Source organism: Saccopteryx leptura, chromosome 2, assembly GCF_036850995.1.
Source record: "Saccopteryx leptura isolate mSacLep1 chromosome 2, mSacLep1_pri_phased_curated, whole genome shotgun sequence".
Lineage (NCBI taxonomy): Eukaryota > Metazoa > Chordata > Mammalia > Chiroptera > Emballonuridae > Saccopteryx > Saccopteryx leptura.
In genome coordinates, this window is record NC_089504.1 from 194983153 (window position 1) to 195010493 (window position 27341).

The following is a 27341-nucleotide window of genomic DNA, read 5'->3' on the forward strand; positions in this document are numbered from 1 at the left end:
GATATCCGGCCAGCAGTCTCACGCTCTGAGTGAAACCCCTGACCGCAGGGAAAAGTTGCAGCGTTGGAATTGAGTCTCGCTCCGTCCCCGTGCGCGGCTTTTGCAAGGCGCTGGGGCGGCCCGAGATTCCGCTTTGGCCCACACAAAGGCCCCTGACTCTGCCCCTCTGTGCGATAACACGGGCGTGCACTGCCGAGGCACTCGGAGGAATCGCTCACTCCTTATCTGCGCGCGCAAACCAGGATATGAGGCCGGCCGCTTTCCCTCTGAGTGAAACACCCTCGGCAAGGAAAATCTCCACCATTGGAATTAGTTCTCACTCCCTCCCGTGCGTGGCTTTCCCAGGGCGCTGGGGCTGCCCAGAGACTCTGCCCTCGGCCCACAGAAAGGCCTCTGACCCTGCCTCTCCGTGGGGCAACACGGGCACTGACTCCCGGGGCCTAGGAAGAAATCTCTCGCCCACTAACTGCGCACCAACCAGGAGACCGGGTAAAATGGCCGCGCCGCTTGTCTTTCTTTGTTTGGGTTTGGCGCGAGTGTTAGCTTGTATTGCCCGGGTTGCCACAGGATCAGATTTTCCTCGGCTTGGATCTCCGTGCCACAGCCTGGTTCGGCCGTTTGTATTCACCCCCTTTGCCCGCCTCAGTTTCTATATTCACAGTTACCAGAGAAAGCCGCCCTGTTTAGGTTAGTGAGGAAGGCGGAGCATTTCTTACTCCCTATTTCCTTCGGGGTTTGGTTATATATTTAGCCAATTTTTCACTCAATCATACCTTTGGGTGTATTGCGAAGCATCTGGAAGCTCCAAGTATAGGTTTTTCTGTTTCTGGTTGAAGATCTTGTTGAGTTTTGGGGGAGATTTATCGGTATCGCTTCCTACCCCGCCATTACTCTGACGTCCTATTTTGCAGTTTTTAAAACCTGTCTTCAATTCACTGAAATTTTTTCTTTAGTGCCACCCAATTAGTGATCTTTTTCCATTTAGATATTGTACTTTAAATAATCTTTTTTATAGTTATTATTTATCTACTAAGATTTCTTTACATCTCTTAATTTGTTATGTTCATTTGTCCTTTAAATTCTTGAGTATATTTATATAGCTATATCTATGCCCTTGTCTCATAATTCTACTGAGATATCTCTGTGTCTATTAACTGTCTATTCTTTATTTTTCTCTGATTATTCATATGTCTAGGATTTTTGTTTGTATCCTAAAAGTGGATGCTATATTGCTGAAACCCAATGTATTTAGTATTTTAAAAATAATATTGTTTGGTTTGGGCAAGTGATTAATTTACTCTAAGATCAAAATGATCCTGTCAAGGTTTGCGAACATCTAGCAAAGCCCTCTTCTTAACACTTGGTCTTCCTTGAAGTCTGAAATGAAAGTTCATAGTTTCCCAATGAAGTTTATTTACACTAACTGTTTCACATTCTAGTACTACCAGCACTGAAAAACCTCAGAATTTCCATTCAGTTATCATTCAGATCTCTTTCAGACCCCATGATGTCACACCCAGTGCAAATGCAGCTTAGTATTTCATGGAAGAATCAACAGATGCTCCAACCCTGACTCGGTAGCTCAGTTGGTTAGAGCACTGTCCCAATATGCCAAGGTTGTGGATTTGATTCTGTGTCAGGTACATGCAAGAATCCACCAATGAATGCAGAAATAAGTGAAATAACAAATTGATGTCTCTCTCACTCCCTTCCTCTTTCTCTCTCTCTAAAAGTTAAAAAATATCAGTAAAAGCCCTGTGCAGATTTCTGGATTTCCTTCTCTCTGTATGTCTCTCATTCCCACTATCCTCACTCATAAATTCAACCATCTCAGCTGCCTCAAATGTCCCTGACCTCTGTTTGCCCAGCAGGACTATTGCTCTTTATTTGTCTCCACTGCTCTATAGCTCAGTTTGGAAGGTGTCCCCAATAGATAGCTGACAGAAATATAGAGTTCACCTCGCATGTGTTTCTTTTATGCACTATTTTTTCACAACCACACCATTTTATAGCTGTTTATGGCAGGAAACTCAATCAATACCTATTATTCAGTATAGGCTGCAATCATAATTTCCCTCTTCTCTATAAAAACAAAGAGTTACATTTGTATTGTGGCTTATTCTTTTTTATATAGCAATTTCATACATTATCTCATACTATTCTCAAAATATGGTCAGATGAATCGGCACTCATGATGATAATCAGGGGAAAAGGGGATTTTAAATTCAAGTTCTGATAAGAATTAAGCCTCAAGGAGAGTACATGATTTTAGCCTGAACCATCTAAATTGGCATTCAGTTTTCTAATTTTTGTTTTGTATTATGCTTACTGTGCAATGCTGTCTCAAGAAAAAACAAAATTATTGGCTCTTTGAGTATACATTTTATTATTATTTTTGTTCAAGCATGTGGGTTTTTTAATGTTACCATTTATCAGAAATCTGGAAATGTTTTATAATTGTTTTCTTTAGAATTTTCCTATTTTTCTTTCACACATTCTGAGAAATTCAATATCAGATGTTTTTATATTTATGACTGACTTTGTTAGCAAATTATATAAAAACATAAATGATCACTAGTTTTTATTTTAAAATTTTGATGTGGATGTTACAAACACCAACATAATTTAGATTTATGTAGTATATTTATAATATCCAGAGAAAGACATTTTAATTTACTGTGTTCTTGTTGGAAACTTACCATGGTAGTAATTTAGTATTAATATGGTTATCTCTACTACAATTCTAGCACCATCCTTTATTCTAAACATTCTAAGACATGTCTTGATTAATCTTGTTTAGTCTTTACTATAAAAACTGGCTTATCATATGTGCTTATTAAATATTTATTGAAAGAGTAAAACCATGAATACTGATTAGTTCATATCTGGAAATTTGCATTCAATTTTAAGCATCACAATTTAACCATGTCATGAGAAATTGGGTGAAATAGAATGAAGAATGTCATGGTTGGCAAAGGGTACAGAAAAAAGGAATTGAAATTAGAGACATTAAACTGAAAAGAAACCCCTAACAGGAACTATAATGATAACTTTAAAATATTTGAGTGGTAGACTTTCTCTGTGACGCTTCGTTGAAAAGTGCTAGGCCTTATGGTGTTTCAGAGAAGCAAACTTTCAATTCACAATAAGTGGGAATTCTCCAGATAAAGGAATACAATTAGACTCAGGGGCTTAAGGATACAGGATACAGAAGGACCTATGCCTTCCTTCCTTTGATTCTAGAGACTGAATTTGCCTGTTGGAGCATAAAAGCCATTTTTAAAAAATATTCTTGTATAAGTTATCAAGAGATCTGTAAATTTAATCCTGAATTAAATTTATAAAACTGTGATTCCATCATTAACAAATATTTATTGCACTCCCAGTACATGTAAACTTCCCTAGGAAATTATTTTATATTTTAGAGAGGTCTTATATTAAAATTCTCACTTCAAAGGGGATTCAGAAATTCTTTTCCTGTTCCCTTATTTGGAATTCTGGTTTCCTTTGAAAGAAATTACTACTGGAAGTGTTTGATGCATGCAAGTACACACACAAAAGAAAGAAAAAAAAGAAAGAAAAAGAAATAAGAAAGAAAGAAAGAAAGAAAGAAAGAAAGAAAGAAAGAAAGAAAGAAAGAAAGCTCAAAAACATCTGTTGTCCTGGCATATTCTTAGCAAAAATATACTTTAAAAGGACTGTCAAGATTTCAGAAAAATAAATTATAAGAGCAAATTATAATTAAAACAGAAATAATGAAAAATATAAAACACTTAGGTAAGGAAGGTAAGGAAGGCGTGCTCCTTATGACTTAAGCAATCCACATAACATATTTAGGCTCAGACTTCAAAAATTATCTTTCTAAAAGATTTTCATCCTCTGAGTTGCTTTGCAAACAATTTAAGAGGGAATCAAATTGCCCCCATGAACTGCTATTAATAAGTATGCAGCATAATTTAATCCAAAATTACTTATAAGTTTGAAACTTGGTGACACTATGATATTTGGACTCTCAGCCTCACCAACTAATGGGTATACATGAGATCATACATATCATACATACATCTGTCTAAATAAGACGATGGTTACCCTCATCTAATAATGCATGTACTTCAGCTTCTTGCAAAGACCCTGGACTCATCTTTTAGTCTTCCAGGGTCTATCCAATGTTCAAAAGTATACAGGTAGAGACATAAGAATAAATTGTCAAAACTGTTCTCTGTCACATATCTGCTCCTTGCTGCTATGGTCACTTCCAAATGTAGGTGTCTGCAGATCTGGAATGCTCTGCCACTTTACTGAGGTCCTATAACTAGGTCAAACTCATAGTTCCATATTCAGGTTACTTTAACATACATTGGTGGAACATAAAAATGAGACTAAGAGACATGGACAAGAGTGTGGTGGTTACCAGGGGTGGGGGGAGGGAGGACAGGGGGAGAGTTAGGGGGAGGGGGAGGGGCACAGAGAACTAGATAGAGGGTGGCGAAGGACAATCTGACTTTGGGCGAGGGGTATGCAACATAATTTAATGACAAAATAACCTAGACATGTTTTCTTTGAATATATGTACCCTAATTTATTAATGTCATCCCATTACCATTAATAAAAATTTATTTAAAAAAAAAAAAAAAAGAACAGATTTTCCCTAAGAGGATGCTTTTTAGTTTGTCCTATTGAAAATTCCAGAATGCTCAGTTGTGACTGAAGGTTCAGGAGTAAACACAATGTATATACACACTCTAAGGCAGGATACAGTAACACTGTTGGAAGAACTTTTGATGGTTGGACATCATTACTAGAGTACTTGAGTTTCCTGGCATACATTTCAATAGTAATCTATGAGCATACATAAAGCTCAAAAGAAAGAAAAATTTTATGTTATGGAAAAATTAAATAAGTATTACTGACATGTAAAAGTAACCATGGGCTGGATTTACATTTTTCTTCCTTCCAAATTATCTGCCATGTTTTCTTTTCACTTTCTAAAGTTAGTACCTGATCGAGTGAAGGTGTTGTCTCTTAATACTTTGTTATTTACTCACTCTTTGAGAAGATAATGTTGAAACCATTGATTCCCTGTACCATGAATCATGGCACTGAGTAAGAATCTGATGTTTGAGTAAATGATATTCCTACTGTAAAATCTAAACATACTGCATCTCAGAAATACCTTTTTAAAAATAAGTAAAATTTGTGGTCATAACTGGGAGATTTTATGAGTGGAATTATAGTTTGGATTTATCCAGTGTGCTTTCTCGCCTTTTCTCATTTTCTCCCTCTCTCTGGTACTCTGACATGTATATTAGTCTTTCCATACACACACATATATATCATTTATACACAGGATTATTATTTTATTCAGATACACTGTTGGCCTTATTGGACATAAACATATCAAGAGGCTTTAGGTTAAGCACAAAGAGTTCATAAAGTTTACAAATGTGTCTGAGAAAAAATAAATGTAGATTGTGTCATATTTTTGTTTCAATCAGGAACATACTGGGTATGGCACACTGCTTTCTAATTCATTGATAAATCTCCATGTCTTATGGTATGAACTATAACCAATATCCAAGTGTTTTGGACTGAATAATTGTGCCCCTCCAACACTCGTCAATTTATAAGTTGAAACTGAATTCCTAATGTAGCAGTATTAGGAAGTGGAGATTTGGGGAGGTGATTGGATCATGTGGTTGAAGCCTTCATGAATGGCATTAGTGCCCTCATAAAAGAGACCCCAGAGAACTCTCTAACTTGCTTTCTACCATGTAGAAGACACAACAAGAAGAATGGCTCTCTATGAACCAGGAACCAGTCCTCACCAGACACTGAATCTGCCAGTGTCTTTATCTTGGACTTCTTAGACTTCAGACTGTGAGAAATAAATATTTGTTATTTAAGTCACCTACTTTATGGTATTTTTGTTAGAGCACCTGCATGGAAAAAGATACCAAGTCTTTCTCTGACTCTTATCTCAAAGACTAGGTTCTTGCCCCTGAATACACTTGCAAATGCTGACTGGTTTTTTGCAGTCTTCTCTTCCTTGTGCCTCCTTTGTGTTTGTGTCACCTAGCTTGAACTTGATATTCTGTAAACCTGCACCCTCTGTCTTACCTTTCCTCTCCCTAGTGCTTGCCACATACTTTTGGGGATAAAATAAAATAAACACATATGCTCTAATGTAAAGGCCTACTCTAGAATAAATCATAAAGAGCATGTTCCTCGCCATAGTCATTTGGACTGTTCACAAATTCCTAGTTCATCCTTTCTTCCTGGTCAGCAGGAAAATTGTACTTCCCTACACCTTTGGAAGTTAAAGGTGGCCATATTGTTTTATTTTGCCTAATAATATGTGAATGGAGATGATATATGTAATTACTGTGCAAAAATTTAAAGAAATTATATATTTTGCCATGTTCCCCTTTTTCCTGTGTCACCCATATGGGATCAGCCTTTAACATGAATGGCTATCATGAACATGCTAACCTGCAAGGTACGGACTAGGTGAATGAAAAACAAACTTTTGTTATGAAAAGCTGCTGAGATTGGGTGTGTTTGAGAGTGTACAGTCTAGCTTATCCTGATTAGTATACTCACTAATGTAAGTTTAAAAGCTAGCTCTTTGACATATGATCCCATTTAACTTAAAATCACTTACTGAAATCTCCTGTGCATAACGAAAAGCTCTAGGTATTTATTTGGGATGCAGATATAGAAATTATCAAGACTCAGTCCTTGCTTCCTCTGAGTGTATTCCCATGGGAGTTTTATTCTTAACACCAGGGTATAGGTCATGCTATGTAGGCAATTCTATTATGCATGGTGAAGAAATAAGTATAAGAATTATCAAGAGGTAGAGTATTTGCTTAGGTATGTGGGTGTGTGTTGGGGAGGAAGGAAGTGTTCTTGCAGAAACAAACTCCCTAAGTACAATATAAAGTGTAGAAAATGTAAATTGAAATGGTCCAATATCCAAGGCATTTAAAACAAAGAAACAAGATGAGAATTGGTAGGAGATATTACTAAAGATTAGATATTGACCTAAGCGAGATAACATCAATGGGAACTCACAGGGGAGGGGAAAGGAGACTTGTTTCAACCTATTGGGGTTCAATGCGAATGTAAGAGTAAAAAGAGATCTGAGGTTGAAATCAGAGATCCAGAAAGAAGAATAATCAGAAACATCTGCCATAAAGAGGTTGGTGTTAGGGAAACTGTAGCCCATACTCACAGGAGTACTCCAGATGAAAAGAGATCACAGAACCATATGGAGAGTGAGTGTTCAACCAAATCTCTATAGTACATGAAGCTAATATACAAACCAGAGTTTCTCTCTGGTACTGCCATTTCCTTGTTGTGCACATTGAGCATATTTCTCAGCTTCTATGTATTTTAATTCCTTAATCTATCCAATAAAAATATTTTAATTCTGTGTCATCCTCATAATTATATTATGAACATTAAATGAGTTTATCACTATAAAGTTTATATCATAGTATCTGGTAGATAATAAGTGCTTGGCAAAAGTAAACTATCATTTTATAAAAGAAATTAAAAAATACAAACTGAAAAAGTAAACTATTTTTTTTATTTTAGTTACTATTATGTAATTATCCTTTCCATTAAGTTTCAAGCAGTAAATGTATTGGCTCACAAAATTTGAGTGATTCTATTAGAAATAAAAATATAAAATAATAATGAAGCTTGTCTGATTTGGTTGAACCAACATGCAATATTAAGCTTACTAATTAAAAATAATCATTTTTCTTTATTTGCTTTAGTATCTAGTTTCATTGTTTGGGTTACAGGAGAGTATATATTTGGCTTTCAGTAAGAAGACTTTAACAATTCTTTCTAAAGGGAAAATAAAAAATTGATAAAGTTATTACCAAGAATTGCTTAAAATTTTTTTATTTCTTTTTTAATTCATTATGCTTTTTAAAAATCATTCAGTGCAATTTGGTTAAAATTCTTTCTCCTTCTTCCCACTTGCTTCCAAAAATGCATTTGCTGTTAGACTCATTTTGTATGTGAGTTTTCTTCACGTTTTATAATGCTGACACCAGCAAATGCTAAGAGAAGGTCAAAACTATTCAGGGTTTCTGTGATGCTGATGACAAGTATTTTTAAGGTTTCTTTTCTGCTATATGATTTGAGCAGTACTACCTTTCATCCCATAATGTATAAAATAACTTTGCTATAGTGTTTAGAAGAAGGAACAGTGATTAGAAAGATTGCTACGCAGACATCTTGGCTCTAAGAAATTAAGACATAAGAGAAATTAGATGTACAATTTAGATATAGCCGAGAGGATTTCAGGGCTCATGGCTGTTTCTGTCAATGAATATTTGGGTAATAAATACTTTATCTTCTCTTATAACAAAGTTAGTTCTGCTTCTAAATCAGAAATTCTGGTAGACAATGGAAAAGTTTTTTATACATATTCTTTGCTTTCTTAAGGATTGTGGGGAAAAATGGCATTTAAATTTTTGTATAGATTTAGTGTGAAGTCATACTACAGAAAGCTAGTATTTGGAGGAAAAGGGATTCTTATAAAAGAAGGCACAATGGGTAGACTCTAACTAATCTGTTCAATGAGAAAAACACTAATACTTAGCTGTTTGTGTTTCAAAACTATATTCTTCCTACACCTATTCTCTCTTTTCTTTTTAAGTACTAAGCATACACGTTTGTTTATGTGCCTACTTATAATGCTGTCATTTGTTTACCTGAGTTCTCATCCTCTTCCCCAATTTTTTATTTCCAATCCATTCAGATGTGTTGCATGCCTGTGTATTATACCCCAAGTGTGACAGACGATGACTATTTGGAGGATGCCAAGTAGCATTTGCCCTAGCAACAATAACCAGGGGATGTTTCTCAGAACTTCTGCTCCATTTCTTCCTTATCATTTTCTGTTTTGAGAGTTAGGTAACATGGTTACTAGAATTCGTCGAAGTGGTCCCCCCTTCCAACCCAGAATGAAAGAGAAAATTTAGAGATGCCTGCCTTTTCCTTACTACCAAGGGAAATTCGGCATATCTGTGCAATTAAGGCTGAATGGAGGGGGACTCTTAAAGGGAAAAGAGCTGTGTGCTCTCACACTAATAAATACTCGATGGTGGGAGAGTTCATTATCAGGACTGCTGCTGCAAGCCGCTTGTAAGGAATGAAAAAAATCATTGTGGATTTCCGCATGTGGGCTAAGAGAGAACAGTATGTAAATTGGATTTTAAGATGCTATGTTCTGTGAGTGGAAATTTCTGGTCTATTGTGAATCTGATACAGCAGATTTAATTTTATACTCATAAATGAATAAAACCTAAAAACCTGAACATGTGAACAGCAAGATCGAAAACTTTTTAAAATTACCTATGACTTTATTGAGATGTACATCCCCTTCCCAAAATGAGTACTCAGATTAAACCACAGAGTGAAGTTGAAGGCAGATTCTATTTGCTAAGAAGACAGAATTGATTTCTGTTAAAAAAAAAAAAAGGCAGCTTAAGCGTCAGGGTCTCTCACTTGCAAGGGCCCCTTTTAAGGCCCTACATCTAAATTTGCATTTGTAGATATATTGCTTTTATTCTTAAAAAGACACTTCCTGATTACATACACTGTGGACTCTACAAATCCTGAATCCACCCCTGAAGAGAAGGAGAAATACAAATAATTTATTTGGCCATATATTATTGCTATTGAATCATTTTTAAATGATATTTAGATTTCTAACCTTGTGGTTCTGTTTTGAATACTCATTTCTGTCTTTACTATTTTTTTCTCTTGCTTTGGAAGCTACCATAAGCCTTCTATTAATCTCATGCTTGCACATGTTCAAACAACAATAATAAAAAAATGTGTAGTTTGCATACATCATTGTACTTTCAAAACCATTTAATAAAATTATTAGTCTAAAATAAAGTGGCAGATAATAGAAAATAAATGAGACTGATGAAGATTTATTTAAAAATAGTTCATCTATCTGCTAACCATGTTATTTGGTGTCTATTCTGTGTAATTTCTGTGGGATATATCAGATTTTTGACTGGAAAAATTTTCTGTGTAATATTAACAGTAAATGTATTAAATAAGTGTTTAATACAGGTTCCTTTAGAATTTCTTCTCCATATTCTTCGAATGAATAGACTTTATCATGTATATGCTAAAATATTAGAAGGATACACGCTACAATACGGTAGGGGGTTATATCAAATAAAGTATTTTATAAATGATATACTGAAAAATTTAGATATTATTTACACCTAATACTTCATGGTAACTAGAAGAATTTTGAAAGGTAAAATAAAATTCAAAATTATTAATACTCCTACTAATTACATTTATCACAATTTACTTTTTATAGAAATATCCAGTTCCTCTATTAAAATACATTCTCTTGAAGAAAAGGCTATATTTTAATTTTATATCCCAAGAGCAAAGTACCTCAAATTTAGTAAGTTCTAATCTGTATTTTTTAAATTGCATTTTATATATCAATGAATTTTTCAAGAACTTTGCTCTCAGACTCTGTAGCTTATAGAGCCAGCAATATGCATGCTATGGCAGAGGATACTACATGAAACTTTTATCTTCACAAACATATTTAAATATTTTAAAACAACATATTCACTTAATTTAAAATTAAAAGGCACAAAAGGAAATATGAATATGTACATTGTAAAACACTTCTTTCCAGGTCACTTTTAGTGATATTTTAGGCATATACAAGGAAAATACATGCATTCTTTTTAGCTTAGTATGTCTTAATTGTTTACACTTAACATGCTTGAAGATAGGCTCATATCTGAAAACAAACAAATTAAAGATGGTATTCTCACTCTGTGTTATGACTACATTACATTTTATTTAATATGTATGTGGGATAATTTATTAAACTGGTATTTTGTTAATGAATGTTTAGATATTTTCCTATTCTTACTAAGAACACATTGCAATGAATAACCAGGTACATAACACCATATTGTACAAATGAGAACAAATTTATAAGCCATAATCCTGTTTATGCGATAAGGGTCAAAAGCTATGTGTTTTTATATACTGACAGATATTGCCATATTACTTTCCATATGGGATGAATTAATTTACACTCACAATCAAAATAGTCTTTCTTTCAGTCTTGCTGATAGAATGTGCTAAAAAATCTTTTCAATCATTGTCAATACTATAGGTAAAAAAAATGTTGTCAATAGTTTTAATTGACTTTCTATTGTTGGGATTTGGGCTTTTTTTTTCAATGAACTTAAAGACATTTGAATTTCTTTTCATTTTTTCATAACACTGTTTATCTCCTTCTTTATACTCCATACAATATGTACAATGTATAATTATTTTATTTATTTGTGTCCTTGGTTATCATTTTTCTCTTCTGTTATTATACAGGCTCCTTGAAGGTCAGTACTTAGCTTTCTTGTCCATCATTGACTCACCAGAATCCTTCTCTAGTAAGCATTTAGTAAATATTTATTATAAAATGACTGAGTGGAGCAATGTGAATTCATCTGGAGATCTGTAGTGCTGCCCAGAACTCTGCCTGTGATTCTATGCCCTATTACTTCTGAATCTTTTGAAACAATTGGTTACCCTTTAGAATATTTTTGAAAGATTGCTTAGTTATTTGGGATGAAATTAAACATAGTACTTACATTAATATTTTGAAATAAGACTTCTTTATGGCTTCTTGAAAACATCTAAATTGCAATCACAGTTTAGTTTTCCATAAGGGAGAGGATTCTCTAATGAAAATTCAGTTTAACTATTTTTATTTTTCAGTACTATATGGAAAGGATAATGCAGATAAAATTAGGAAATAAGAAAGAAAAGTATGTTGTTTTTTTAACAGAACTCAGTATCACATATTGGCCATGTACACAAAATTTGCTAAACTGAACTTTGTCATTTCATATGACTGCAGACTTTCCAGAAATGTGATCACTTAAAACATTTGCTATCAATTAAAAATTAGGCTTCAATCATAAAATTGACAATGATTTAAAACTCATTTCCACAGGAATTATCATAGTTGTGCTATGTAATTCTTTCAGCAATTACCAATACATAGCAATTGTTGAATTTAAGGTAAAGTTTTAGTGCATTTGAATGACTAATATAAAAAATAGATAAGCATTTCTGTCTTTTTAAGCAGAATTCAACAAAGCATCTAGGTATTTTTCTAATTTGAATATTAATGACTCCAGTGTAAAAGAACAAGTGATTTCAAGGATTTACCTAGTTTTGCTAATCATATTAGATTATTAGAAGCTCAGAAATGTCTTTGTTTTCCTCTCCAGTGAATCAGATTTACAAATCTTAATAAAGCCTGAATCTTACTTTCTAAGAAATGTTTGAGATGAGAGGTTTTAAAGGGCTTTGTCAATTGCATCAGCGTCTGGCTTTATTCTGAGCAGAGACTCACATCTGAGGTGTTGCCATGTTAACTGATTTTGAAATTTGCAATGAGGAAATCAGAGAAAGGAGGTTGGAGATGTGAGTCATTGGGAGAGAAAAATATCTGTTTGCAGGGGAAGACAGAAGAGCCTTGCATTGTGGCTTGGACAGAAAGAGCAGGCATAGGTAATAATACACTCTAGCAGATATGCTACTTTATAACCAATTTTTTTCTACATTGTAATTCCTTGATGCAATACTTAAGGCACCTGTTCAATACGTCAAGCCAATAAATCTCAAGTACACTGCCCTAAGAAAACCCAAGTGTGGGTATCTATCCATGTCTTAAAGTGAAATTGACTAGCCCTGGCCATTGGCTCATTGGTAGAGTGTCAGCTTGGAGTTTGGAAGTCCCAGGTTCTATTTCTGGCCAGGGCACACAGGAGGACACCATGGCCTCCGCCTCCGGCACTAGAATGGCTCCAGAAGCAGCGGAGCAACGTCCCAGAAGGGTAGCATCGCCCCCTGGTGGGCATGCCGAGTGGATTCTGGTCGGGCGCATGCGGGAGTCTGTCTGTCTGCTTCCTGGCTTCTCACTTCAGAAACATACAAAAAAAATGAAATTGACTAGACAGAACAGGATCAGCCAAGATATCCAATTGTAAATGGACAGAGGCAATAGCTGAAGAATCCCGGCTCTATGGTCAAAATTGAAAGGTGACAAGTGACAGCTTAGATATATAGGTGCAGCCTACGTTATGGGGACCTCATAAACAGCAGAGATGGGGTCTGGATGTTCTGTATTCATGAAGGTAGGACTTGGCTTATAGTTAGTTAAATGGTAACAAGTAAGCTCAGAAGACTGGGAAAATTGGGGGATATTTAAATATGAGTTAAAGAAATTGCTTATGGATATCTGTTGCAAATCTTCAAAGTAGTTTAAGAGTGCTTCTTGTCTCATGTTTCAGTGCTTATGTTAAGTACCTTCAAAAAGTTATGGCTATACATTCATGTGCATTAGAATCTTCTCCTTAACCAGATTATAAACTCCTTATAAACGTAAGGCTTAATTCTTATACATCATGCTTACCTCTCATAATCTCTAACATCTTATTGAACCAATATTATGGTGCTCAGCATATATTTATTAAAGGGACATTTTATTGGGTAATTCTCTTTAGAAATATATGACCCAAAATCTTAAATGACTGTAATAACATGGGAAAGGATCTGAAATATTTAAGAGCTCCTTTCTTATTGGAATGTTTACTTTTCACTTATTACACCTTTGATCTTTTTTCTTTTTTTATTACTATTTTCATTTAACTTTGATTGTCCCTCAGTAGCACCTGATTTTCAGGGTTTCTTATAAAGAACAAGAAAATAACTGAATTAAATATGTCCTTTATCCTAAAATAAGAACAACAATTAATTCACATCTTAAATCTACACTCATGTTTAGGCATATATCATGAACACTTAAATCCATATGCCATGTGGTCATCTAGCTATTTGTATAAACATGAAGTACAAACATGTTTTGAAGCTCTGAGCTGACCTGTGACCAGTTGACACCTCTAAAAATCCTTTTTCTCTCCTACAAATTTTGTTCTCAAAGTTTTATGAGTCTAATTTATATAGCGATTCTCAAAATTATATAAATCTAACTTGTTTCTTATGACTGTGAAAGCCTTCAGATAAATCAGGAACAGTGGTGAGTAAATAAGATACATCCCACCTCCTCTAAAGGGTAGGAGGAGTGAGAAGGGAAGAGAGGAAGAGAAAGCAATTGGTGATTTAATTCCATGTGCACACAACCCTCTTCCTGTTGGGCGTGCTGAATTTGATCAGAAATCCTGCCTACTCCAGCCAATGAGTTAAAGAGACCAAATCACCGCAAGTATGGCGGTCTTATTTGCTTTTCCAATCATTAGTACTTCCAGTCTGGGTGGGCATTTTAGGTGGGTGGCTAAATCACAGTTTTGAATAGTGAGTTCCAGGATTGGTAGCTGAGAACAAGTCTTCTCCATAAAATATTTAGAAAATGGAAGTGTGGGCATGGTGATTTAGACTTGGTTGTTCCCTCTGCTTGCTGCTGCTGGTGGTGGTGCTTATGCATAGTATATGTCCCTAGACTGCGTGGCTGACGCGAAGCAGACTTTTAGTTTTTGTTCAGGTCTGGTTTTGATCTGCAGTTTTCAAGGATGAGCAGTTCCTTTCACGTTATTTGCAAACCTTGTCGGAGTCTGCTTGCATCATGACATTGATGACAGACTGATTATTACTTGTCTCAGAAAGCAGAGTAAGAACATATTGACTTTCATGCAAACATCCAGCTTGTCATAGTGCACAGTACAAATGGCAGCGGTTTTATACTGCAATCCTGGAAGCATAGGCAAAAGGAGGCATCTCTGTTTCTATTGATCCTGAAAAGATTTTAATAAAATATTAGGGAAAATTTTTTTGTAAGTGAAATTCTGAGAGTACTAAGACAAATAGTCTAACTTTGAAATTTCATTGGTTATTGTGATAGGTATTTATTACAGTAGGCTAGACAGAAAAAAACAAAGAAAAAATATAAAATAATATTAAAATATATACAACATTTTTTCCAGTAAAGCAAACCTACTAAAGCTTAGAAGTGAATTTGGTTGCAAAATTCTGCTTCCTTGGAAGCCCTAAGCACTAAGTTTTGATAAATTATCAATAACTCGAGCCCAACTCACCCAGATGAAGAATTAGCTACTTGTGATGTGAATTAGACCTTGCAGTAGGTATTTACCCTGTTTAAACTACATGAACTCAATTGTTTTAAAGGATAATATGCATTCTGAAACCCTTTCTATGAATCACAAACTCTATGATTTCAATTTTATTTAAGAGTCATCAAACTTACTTGAATGTTTATTTGATACTTAGAAAAAGTTACTGGGTGGAAACGAGTGGTATCTACAATTAGGGTATAATACTCTTTCCCCTCATGTGTTACTTTTGCTATTTATTTCACCTGTTTTGGGGTAGAAAAGTAGGGGATAATCTGATTAGGCCAAAGACACTCATTCACAGGATGAAAAACTACCTCAATTTCTTTAAACCATAAAAAAAATTAACTCTACAAGGTGATGACTTGCTTTAAGTTAATTGAAACTTTTAATTGAAAAAATAATATATGTACATGGCAACAATTAAATCAAATGTATAAATAGGTATTTAATAAAGGTCTTTCTTTATTAAACCTAGTTTAACTCATAGTTAATAAAGCTCTTTCTTTATTAAACCTAGTTTAAGAAGCAATTACTGATATGCATATATATGTATCTTATCCCCCAATTTTTACATAAACTAAAGCACAACTCAGCATTGTATAGTCTTAACTATGGTTTTTTTCCCTCTCTTAACAATATCAGAAGCTACAGGGATAGGAATTCAACAAGTCCTAGATTTATACCTCACTTGGAATGGTGAAATTCCAGAGATGACAGGGATTGACATTTGATTTATGTGTCACTCTGATATTATTTCTCATGAATGTGCTTGAACTGATCTATGTTAGCTCAAAAATTGCTAAAGGTGAAAAAGAATAAGAAACACTAGAACTCAGACATGTTTATATAATGAAATATTTAACAACAGTGAATAACAATTGCTTACAGTTAACACGGATTATGTAGAAGAAAAGAAATTTCTTGACAGAAGTAGGGAGGCCAGTAAGAAGACTTAGAAATGTTGGAGTTCAAAATGTTCATTTACAAAGTAGATAACAAATAAGTATTTATATTTTGTAATATTAATAAATCAATAAAACAGGTGAAGTATAAATACTAGAAAAGATAAAAACCTGCTGATTAAGTAGAAATTTTAAAATAATAGATGTGTATTATTTCATAAATTATAAGACATATTTCTTAGTTGAGGTTACTAAAAGTGAATTAAAAGCTTTAACACTCCCATTCTGCCATTGTTGATGTATATACAACAGAGCAGCCATTGGAAATATAGCAGAAGCTAAAACTTGTCTAAATGCAGACTTCAAATAGACCTCAGCTGAAAGTCTTCTCACCTACCAGCCTCAATAAAAACTATTCCCTGGAATCTTGCACAAACAAGCATATGCATTTGTCAGTGTGTGAGATTCAGTGGGGAGGACTTGGCAGAAAGACAAAAAAGGGTCTCCAAACTTCTTTGGAAAGTGTTTTGCCACTTATCTTAAAACTATAACTCTGCCAACTGGAGTCAGTGGACTATTATAGATTTATATATGCATTTAATCTGCCTGGAGAATTTTTTTACTTATATGGTACATCAACATTTCAAAACAACCTTTAAAGATACAGCATCTTCCAAGAGGAAGGCTCTTTCTATGTGAGATGCAGTTTTCTTTCTGAGGGACAGCAATGACTAGTTTGTTTGAGTACAAAATTGACAGTTGGGAAAGTTTGAAATATAATTCTGGTTTTTCTACTTCCTTAGGTTGGCCATACAGAATAAACACAAACCTGTTAAGCAAGCAGAATTTTGGAGGAAGTATATACACATTTTAAACAAGAGCTAAAAATGGGTGAGCAAAACACCTTGATCACCATTTGATTGCCCTCATCTGATGAGATCTGGATGGAAACCACTGACAAAATTAGCGCAGAGCCTTCCTGAGTCTATGAAATAAAATGAAAATGACATAAAAAGGATTCTGTAGAAAAGGACACAATTTTGTGAAATTATTTTGACTTTATAATCCGAAAAGAAGTTTAAAATATTGTAAATAAGTGTTTTTCTGAAATTGATAAATTAATAAAAAAGTGAATGAAATAATGTTATAGTTTAAAGGAAAAGTTCTTATAGAAATTTATTTTGTGGCAATGTGGAAGAGAAAACAGCCTTTGATAGGTTTTCTGTGTAGATAATTGTCCCATATCAAGATAACAGCCTTCAGCCTTAGGTATCTCAGAGAGATGCTGACCCCTAATTTTTGGTAGAGGTACCACCACTCTGCAAATAGTGTAGCTAGTCACTCATAGAAGACTGGATAAAGAAGATGTGGCACATAAACACTATGGAATACTACTCAGCCATAAGAAATGATGACATCAGATCATTTACAGCAAAATGGTGGGATCTTGATAACATTATACGGAGTGAAATAAGTAAATCAGAAAAAAACAAGAACTACATGATTCCATACATTGGTGGAACATAAAAATGAGACTAAGAGACATGGACAAGAGTGTGGTGGTTACCAGGGGTGGGGGGAGGGAGGACGCAAGAGAGAAGGTGGGAGAGGGTTAGGGGGAGGGGGAGGGGCACAAAGAAAACTAGATAGAGGGTGACGGAGGACAATCTGACTCTGGGCGAGGGGTATGCAACATAATTTAATGACAAGACAACCTAGACATGTTTTCTTTGAATATATGTACCCTGATTTATTAATGTCATCCCATTAAAATTAATAAAAATTTATTTAAAAAAAATATTTGCAGTCTTTTTAGTTCAAAACACTTGCTATAAGGGAACCAAAATTACCAGAAGCCTGGAAGAATTACCACAAATTATATTTGGTGGAAAATAGAAAACAAAAACAAAGGGACCTAACCTCTCAATAGGAAGCAAGTGGGGATTGTGGGATTGAATAGAGGATAAGGTAAGCATGCAGAGGTGTCATTGGAAGGATTCAAATATTAAGGAGAACTTCTATTTCAAATGAGCCATCTAAATCCTGTTTTAGAAATTGGTAGGATTATGAAATCAATTAATCATTTAATTAGATTCTTTGGCAGAAATTTAAGCCTCTTCAGAATGAAAGCCTAGTCTCTTAAAGGATGATTATCAAATTTAATCTTTAGCCAAATCCTTGAAGTAGGCTAAGATACTGAACCAGAAAATGAAAATAATTGACATACTGATGTATGATTTTAGTAGTTTTAAGTCCATAGTTCCACAGTTTACAAAATGTACAATGGTGACCATTTCACAAATCCTGAAGTGAAGAATCAAGACTTGATTGAGGAGAACAGGAACTTTATAATTTGTAGGAAAAGGAAGGTTATTATGATGATTAAGCATGCTGTAGCCCCACTCATTAGGAATAATAATAAGCTTTTTCATATGGCCCATTCACTGCATTCATTGTAAGAGGATTCAATAGAACACTAATACCAACTTTTTTATGTCTATATGTGAAGTATTATATGACCTCAGATTCCTTATTCCTTGAACTATGTTAGACTATGTTTATGATTCTCTCTCTCTCTTTTTTTTTTTGAAAGAGAGTGAGAAAGAGAAAGGTGGAGAAGAGAGAGAAGTATCAACTCATTGTTCCACTTACTTGTGCCATTGATTGCTTCTCATGTATGCCCTGACCAGAGTTCAAACCAGTGACCTTCAGGGATCCAACTGGTGTCCTTGGGCTTGAGCTGGTCACCCTGAGCTATTGGTACTCCGGGGTGGCACTCTATCCACTATGCCACTGGATGGGGCTATGATTTATTTTTTTTAAAGACATTATCTACATAATAGAATAACTCCAAGGCCAAGATTTTCTATTTCTATCTTTTCTATGACTTCTAATCTCTAAATCTAATTATTGACCCTCATACCATACATCCAATTTGTTGCATCTGAACTTAGATATCTCAGAAGAGTGACTTCAGACTCATAATGTCCAAATTGAATTCACATTTTATTCAAACCTTGTCCTATTCCTCTTAGGGACTGGGACTGCCATCTATCCAATAACATGGAGATTCTGCTCCTCTCCTAGAGTATATATCACTCCTAAACCTAGATTTTCTTCTGTAACATAGGTAAGAAAATTAATCCTCTGTTGTGATAATTAAATGGAAAATTATGGTTAACACTCATTCACTTTAAAACATTGTGACAAACTCTTTTAGTATAGGTGCACACACACACACACACAGAATACATTTTGTATAAGAAAACTAACCAGAATTTAGCATAAATAAATTTTAAAGATACTGGACGTGTGACAACTCTAAAAAAAAATTCTTGAGAAAGAAGATGCAATTCTTATTCTGGCTGGGTTGCTCTCTGGTTAGAGCATTGTTCTGATATGCCATCTGCAGTTTCAATCCCTAGTGAGGGTACTACAAGAATTAACCAATAAGTACATGAATGAGTGGAACAACAAATCAATGTCTCTCTCTTTCTCTAAATCTCTCTTTCTTCCTCTCTCTCAAAAATGAATTTTAAAAAAGAGGATGGAATTCTTTATAGGGTTTTAGCAGATGAAAATAAAGATAAGTTTAGACAATTTCAGAGAAAAGTTGGTCAAGGATAGTTTATAGAAGAAGCAAGAATAGCTCTTGGGGAGGAAGGGTTAGGGGTCAAAGTTGCATGTAAAAGAAGGTAGATGAGAACATCTATGGGTTAAGGACATGTGAGTGGCACTGTGGAAAAGTCCCTCAGGCTTCAGAGTATCTCACAGGTTCAAAAAAAAAGAATAATGAAAATAAAGAAGTGTGAACCATCTCTATACTGGAGTACAATTAGGAAGCTCATGGCATCTGTTTCTTCTATGGTATTCTATAGCTTTTTGGTTTAAAATCTTCCTTGACTGTAGCCCTTATTAAACGAGAGTGTGCTTGTGTTCATATAAGTATATTTAAATTGTTTAAATATCTCTATTTACATCAAAGAATTATGTTTAGAAAACATCTCTCTTACTTTAAACAGAAATATCAGCAGTATACATTACAGACATATTGCACTACGTGGTATCTGCATTCGGCAGTTTTTTTCCTGCTGGGTGTTCAAAGGACAGCAAGATACAAATTTAGTATCTGGCATCATTAGTTTTCTTGTCTTCTTGTGTATTAAACCTGTTTTTTTTATTAATACAGTATAAAGAATAGGTTAAAATGTATATGCACCAACATATTTACGAATGTCTCTATCTGCTAACAAAACCTTCTGATATATGAGTGTACCTATTATTCTAAATCCAAAGGTAGAAATAAAGCACAGTGTCTTATAAGATTTTATCATTTAAAAAAATCTGAAAGATCCTTGTAAAGTATTTTTCCCCGCTGAGAAGGAAGGAACAGCCGGAGCCACCAAGTGTAGAATAACAAAAAGGCATCCTGCCCGGCAAGGTTCCCTGGCTCCGAGGTAAGATGGAGGCCAGGGAAGTTGCACAGATTAAACCGCGTGGGAGATATTTAAAGGGTCCCTCTAGGGAAGTGGAGCTACTATGACGTGGTGAAATTTCACTGGCTGGCAGACGATCGCTTCTTTCCAAATGGTTCCTGGAAAGCTTCCTTTTGCGCGCTTGATTGTGGGCAGTTCTAGCCAAAGTTCGCGGGTCTGAGTTCCCCACGTGACCATTCCCCACTATCCACTGACCTTACATTCTGACCTTTTGTGTTAAATAGAAAAAGGGGCACCATTTATTTGTCTGGCTACTTCCTGCTGAATAGGGTCGTCGTGGGGAGGGGGAGATCAGAAAGTGGTGGCTTGGAGAGGTGTCAGGAGGAACATCTATGTGGTCATGACTGGAGAAACTTCGTGATGTGGTCCTGTAAGGATTTAAAAAAAAAGAGGAGTAATAGGGGAATTTGCAGGGTCCAGCCTTTTGGTGAGCTGGAGATGGATGGAGTCCAGTGGTTCCAACTGCCAATGGTCCTGTAAGGAGGCAAGCTTGAGGCAGAACTGCATATCAGGAGTGGCATAAAAGGGGAAAGGAAGAGGGTCCCATCCATTCCCATAACCGAAACCTGTGAGGGAACTAGAGGTCCAGAGTATGAAGGCAAAACAGAGAAGGCAGCCCCCATGTCCACAAGAAATGAGATGGACTTACCTACTTGTTGCAGAACCCTGGGTTCTCCGAGTCCAGGCTGTGTCCTAGAAATGTGAGTGATGCACCCACCTGGCTGGATTGGCCTTCCCATTTGGGTGGCTTGTCCTCCATGTAGAGGTGCTGAGGAAAATCCTGTTGCCCAAAGGGACAATCACTGCACCAGTGACCGGGCTGCTTGCAGTCAGGGCAGGGCTCAGTGGGCAGCTGCTAGCAGGGGCCCTGCCAGGACCAGTGGTCCTGTTTGCCACACTTAAAGCAAGCTGCTGGTGGCTCTGTTGGTCTCAGGGTTGCCACAAGAGTTGGGGGTTTGGGGCGTTACCTTCTGCTGCATGCAGGGCCTGGTGGAACAGCCTTGGCCTGTTTTTACTAGTTGGGACTGTTAAAAACTTTAAATGCCATGTTCACAGGTTCTGGATAGGGGTTTGGGGTATGGGAATAAGAGGAGGAGGGCTCATGCGGAGCCCGGCACCCAGATCCTGCAGGAAATGCTGGACAGGGCAGGAACTTCCTGCAAGAAAATTGTGGTTGGACGTCCTGAAAACCGGTGTAAGAGCCAATGCCAGGCTGAGAATGGCCTGATGGAGGAAGGACCTAAGAAAACAGTGAAGGGAGGGGCCCCTGGCCAGCAGGGGAGGAGAAAGAGAGATGGTAGTGGTGAATAAGAAACAGGTTTTTGAGAAGGGAGGGGAGGGGGCTTTCAGAGGGAAGAAAGAGTTGGGAGTCCACAGAGAAGGAAAGATCAGGAGTGGAGGTTTTTAGGGGAGGTTTCTCTGGCCAGAAAAAGGCCTGCGCAGAGTGGAACAGGCAGCACAGATATTAAGGATGGGTGCGCAAATAATTAGAAGCTGTGTATGTAAGAGATCTCCAATCAGTTCCCAGCTTTTTGGTGATAGTTAAATTGGTGAGGGTGTTAACACCGAAAGTCCCTTCAGGAGGCTAATTCAGTGGGTTCTGTGGCCTGGCCACAGTGGAGAAGAAGAACAGTTTCTTCTTCTTTAGGGAGGGAGATTCCTGTGCCCCAACAGCTGCCCTCAGCCCTTGGAGTGGTCAGTATTGAGTATTAGCGTCCTAAAAACTCAAAGGTCTGGCCACAGACAGAAAAGGTAAAGTGGAGGTCTCCGAAGCACATGCTCACTCAAACGGAAAAGAGTTCCCTGACGTAGCTACGGTTTTGGACAGGGAGTCTCGGAAGAAAGAACTCAAGGGTGGCTGGAGGCAGGGGACTTACCGCACCATGCGCCGAAGTAGGTGGAAGGTTGGAGATCCTGGTTCTTTCTCCTGGTTCTTTCTCAGAGAGGAGGGGAAAGGAGCGGTCCTTGTGGACTTCTAACTCCTTCCAGGTTTTCGGCACCAAAATGTAAGGTATTTTTCCCCACCGAAAAGGAAGGAACAGCTGGAGCCACCAAGTGTGGAATAACAAAAAGGCATCCTGCCCGACAAGGTTCCCTGGCCCCGAGGTAAGATGGAGGCCAGGGAAGTTGCACAGATTAAACCACGTGGGAAATATTTAAAGGGTCCCTCTAGGGAAGTGGAGCTACTATGACGTGGTGAAATTTCACTGGCTGGCAGATGATCACTTCTTTCCAAATGGTTCCTGGGAAACTTCCTTTTGCACGCTTGGTTGTGGGCAGTTCTAGCCAAAGTTTGCGGGTCTGAGTTCCCCACGTGACCATCTCCCATTATCCACCGACCTTACAATCCTACCCTCTCTGTTTTTATTTATAATGTATTTCTGGTGTGTTTGAAATTAAGGTTAAAGTGTTTCACAATTTGCAATGGCTTCTAATCCAGAGGAATTATACACAATATGCTAAAATAATTATAATGAGAAAAGAAGAAACACAAATAATACAGAAACCTCTTGATAACTGATATCAATACTGATGTAAGAAGGGATTTTACCAATACTGAGATTTACATAGAATTGAATGAGACATTAATGTTTGAATAATAAAGAAATCATGAGCAAGTTAAACATGTTGGCAGATTAAATATCTGATAGAATAAATGGGACATTAAATATATGTGACAAATTGAGGGTTGGAGAGAAAAAATAGAAGAAAGAAAATATTTAAAAGATTGCAACAGATTATATTTATTTATTTATTTATTTATCTATTTTAAATTTTTCCATTGATTTGAAAGAGAGAAAGAAAGGGAGAGAGAGTGTGTGTGTGCGGGGGAGAGAGGGATGGAGAGAAAGTGAAAGAAACATAAATTCGTTGTTCCACTTAGTTGTTCCATTTAGTTGTGCACTCATTGATTGCTTCTCAGACTTGCCCTGACTGGGGATCAAAACAGCATCCTGGATAGCTGGGATGATGCTTATCCACTGAACCAACCAGTCAGGGCTTGCCATAGATTCTAAATGAAATGAAACATTCTATCTAAGAGGGAAATATAGATTATTAATAGTTAAAGCATGAAAAAAAGAGTTGAGTAGAAGAACCATGGTCTGTCAATCTACTCTGCCTTCCATTGCTGTTTTTTCATTGTTATGTTTTAAGCCCTTTCATCTAGTTCACCTTATCACATTATAAAGTTTGACTGTTGTGTCTGTCCTCTGGCATAATTATTCTGGAATGCCAACAGTCTTTGAAGATTCCTTTCTAACTGCTTCACCTTATAATATTTCAACAGGTATGCATTTTCTAACACATTAGATTAAAAAATCTGTCAGGTGAGCAACATGAAAGCATGAATAATATTTTTGCATCAAGATCCCTGATTACTAATGTAGTCATTCTTTCAGCTTTGGAAAGAATATCACAAAAAATGATGTGTTCTTAGTACATTATATCCGGAGATACGTGATGGTGTTTTGTCCTATACTGAAGATATTAACTTCGATTCTTTGATAAGGTGGCATTTGCTAGGTTTCTCCCTAGTGAAATTGCCATTTTTCCCTTAGTAATTAAGAAGTAATTTGTGGTGAAATTCTAGGAGACTGAAATGACCTCTTCATCAACTTTTCACTCACTATTTTAGCATTGATTATTCAAGATCGGTTACTAATTTTATTATTATATATATACTTATTAGTTGATATTTTACTGTAAATGCAACCTCATTTCTTTTCTCCCTCCCTTCTCTCCTTCTTTCTTTCCTTCCTGCTCTCTCTCTCTCTCTCATTCTTTCTCTCAGTATGAACCCAGGAATTCTCATTTTATTCAATGAGTGAATTATTATGCATTTTGAGCTCAGAATGGAAAATTTTGGCCAGTGAGAACCTATGTAAATCCTTTTTCCTTCTAATATGTTAGATAATGTTTGAGTACTGTCTTATTTTCTGAGAACAAAGATGTCCTAGAAAATGTCCTCTTTTGCTAAGATGTCCTGGAATCCAGCCTGTATTTGCCATTTAGAGTGGAAGGAAGTTAGGTTCCATTAGGTTTCCTCACTCGGCTTCCTCTTGACTTGAGGCTGTGTACCAGTCATAAGAATGAGTCAGTCTCTGTGCTTTTCTTTAAATTTTAATGTATTGTGTTTACATACATTCTAATGTTGCCCCGAATGCATCCCCACCCCCATATTCCCCTCAATATCTCTCTTGCCCCCCTCCCCATACCGCACTCCCCCGCTTCCTTTCAGCTTTATCCCATTCTATCCCCTTTCCCTCTGTCTTCTTTTCCTCTGGTCCCTTTGATCTCTCCTCTGTCTCAATTCTGTTCCTCAGTTCACATTGTTCATTGGATTCCTCAAATGAGTGAGGTCATATAATATTTTTTCTTTCTCTGCCTGGCTTATTTTACTTAACATAATAGTTTCCAGGTCCATCCATGTTGTCACAAAAGGTAATATTTCCTTCCTTTTCACGGCCCATAGTATTCCATTGTATATATGTAACACTGCTTTTTAATCCACTTGTCTCCTGACGGACACTTGGGTTGTTTCCAGATCTTTGCTATTTTGAACAATGCTGCTATAAACATGGAGGTGCATTTCTCCTTTTGAAACAGTGCTATGGTGTTCTTGGGGTATATTCCTAAAAGTTGAATGGCTGGGTCAAAAGGCAGTTCGCTTTTTAATTTTTTGAGGAATCTCCATACTGTTTTCCACAGTGGCTGCACCAGTCTGCATTCCCACCAGCAGTGCAGGAGGGTTCTCTTTTCTCCACACCATAGTCAGCACTTATTATGTGTTGTTTTGTTAATGAGCACCATTCTGACTAGTATAAGGTGATATCTCATTGTGGATTTAATTTGCATTTCTCTAATGATCAGTGATGTTAAAAATTTTTTCATATGCCTATTGGCCACCTGTATGTCCTCTTTGGAGAAGTATTTATTCATTTTTTTTTACCATTTTTTGATTGGGTTGTTTATCTTCCTGGCGTTGAGTTTATAAGTTCTTAATAAATTTTGGTTATTAACCCCATATCAGACATATTGTCGAATATGTTCTCCCATTGTGTAGTTTGTCTTTTTATTCTGTTCTTATTGTCTTTAGCTGTGCAGAAGCTTTTTAGTTTGATATAGTCCCATTTGTTTATTTTGTATTTTATTTCACTTGCCCGTAGAGATAAATCAGCAAATATATCGCTGAGAGAGATGTCGGAGAGCTTACTGCTTAAGTTTTCTTCTAACATGCTTAAGGTTTCATGGCTTACATTTAACTCTTTTATTGATTTTGAGTTTATTTTTGTGAATGGTGCAAGTTGGTAATCTAGTTTTATTTTTTTGCAGGTAACTATCCAATTTTCCCAACACCATTTGTTAAAGAGACTCTCTTTACTTCATTGTATGCTCTTTCCTCCTTTGTCAAATATCAGTTGTCCATAAAGGTGTGGGTTTATTTCTGGGTTCTCTGTTATATTCCATTGATTTGTATGCCTGTTCTTATGCCAGTGCCAAGCTGTTTTGAGTAAAATAGCCTTATGATATAACTTGATATCAGGAAGTGTGATACCTCCCATTTTATTCTTCCTTTTCACGATTGCTGAAGCTATTCGTGATCTTATTTGGTTCCATATATGTTTTTGGAATATGTGTTCTATATCTTTGAAGTATGTCATTGGTATTTTAATTGGTATTGCATTGAATTTATAAATTGCTTTGAGTAATATAAACATTTTAATGATGTTTATTTTTCCTAACGATGAACAAGGTATATGCTTCCATTTGTTTGTATCTTCCTTGATTTCTTTATCAATGTTTTATAATTTTCCGAGTACAGGTTTTTAATCGCCTTGGTTAAATTTACTCCTAGGTCCATGATGGCGAACCTTTTCATAAAAGCCGCCCACTTTTGCAGTGCTGGTCAACCTGGTCCCTCCTGCCCACTAGTGGGCATTCCAGCTTTCATGGTGGGCCAATTTCAATGCTGTTTGGTTGCTACGCTACCACCCACCATGAAAGCTGGAATGCCCACTAGAGGGCAGGAGGGACCAGGTTGACCAGCACTGCAAAAGTGGGTGGCTTTTATGAAAAGGTTCGCCATTGGGGTCCTAGGTACTTTATTTTTTTGATTGCTATAGTGAAGGGGATTGTTTCCTTAATTTCTCTTCCTGACAGTTTATTGTTGGTGGATAAAAATGCCTCTGATTTCTGAGTATTAATTTTTATCCTGCCACCTTGCTGAATTCATTTATCAGGTTCAGTAGTTTTTTGACTGAGACTAGAGTTTTCTATATACAATATCATATCATCTGCAAATAATTATAGTTTTACTTCTTCTTTTCCAATTTGGATGCCTTTTATTTCTTATTCTGGTCTGACTGCCTTGGCTAGGACTTCCAGAACTATGTTGAATAAGAGTGGTAAAAGGGGGCACCCCTGTCTTGTTCCTGATCTTAAGGGGATTGCTTTTAATTTTCGCTCATAGAGTATGATGTTGGCTGTGGGTTTGTCATAGATGGCCTTTATTATGTTGAGGTATGTTTCCTGTATTCCCACTTTGCTGAGAGTTTTGATCATGAATGGGTGCTGGATTTTATCAAATGTTTTTTCTGCATCTATTGATATTATCCTGTGGTTTTTCTCCTTCCTTTTGTTTATATGATGAATCACATTGATTGATTTGCAAATATTATACCAGCCTTGCCTCCCCAGAATAAATCCTACTTGATCATGGTGTATGATTTTTTTCATATTTTGCTGGGTCCAGTTTGCTAATATTTTGT

At 36.2% G+C, this 27341-nt stretch overlaps 1 non-coding gene across 1 annotated transcript; it reads left to right on the forward strand.

Annotated features, from left to right (window-relative positions):
- Positions 1-20127: 20127 nt before the first annotated feature.
- Positions 20128-20266, forward strand: LOC136396073 (small nucleolar RNA SNORA8). The gene has a single exon (XR_010749497.1). It is a non-coding gene; the product is annotated as a small nucleolar RNA SNORA8 (small nucleolar RNA).
- The last annotated feature ends 7075 nt before the right edge of the window (positions 20267-27341 follow it).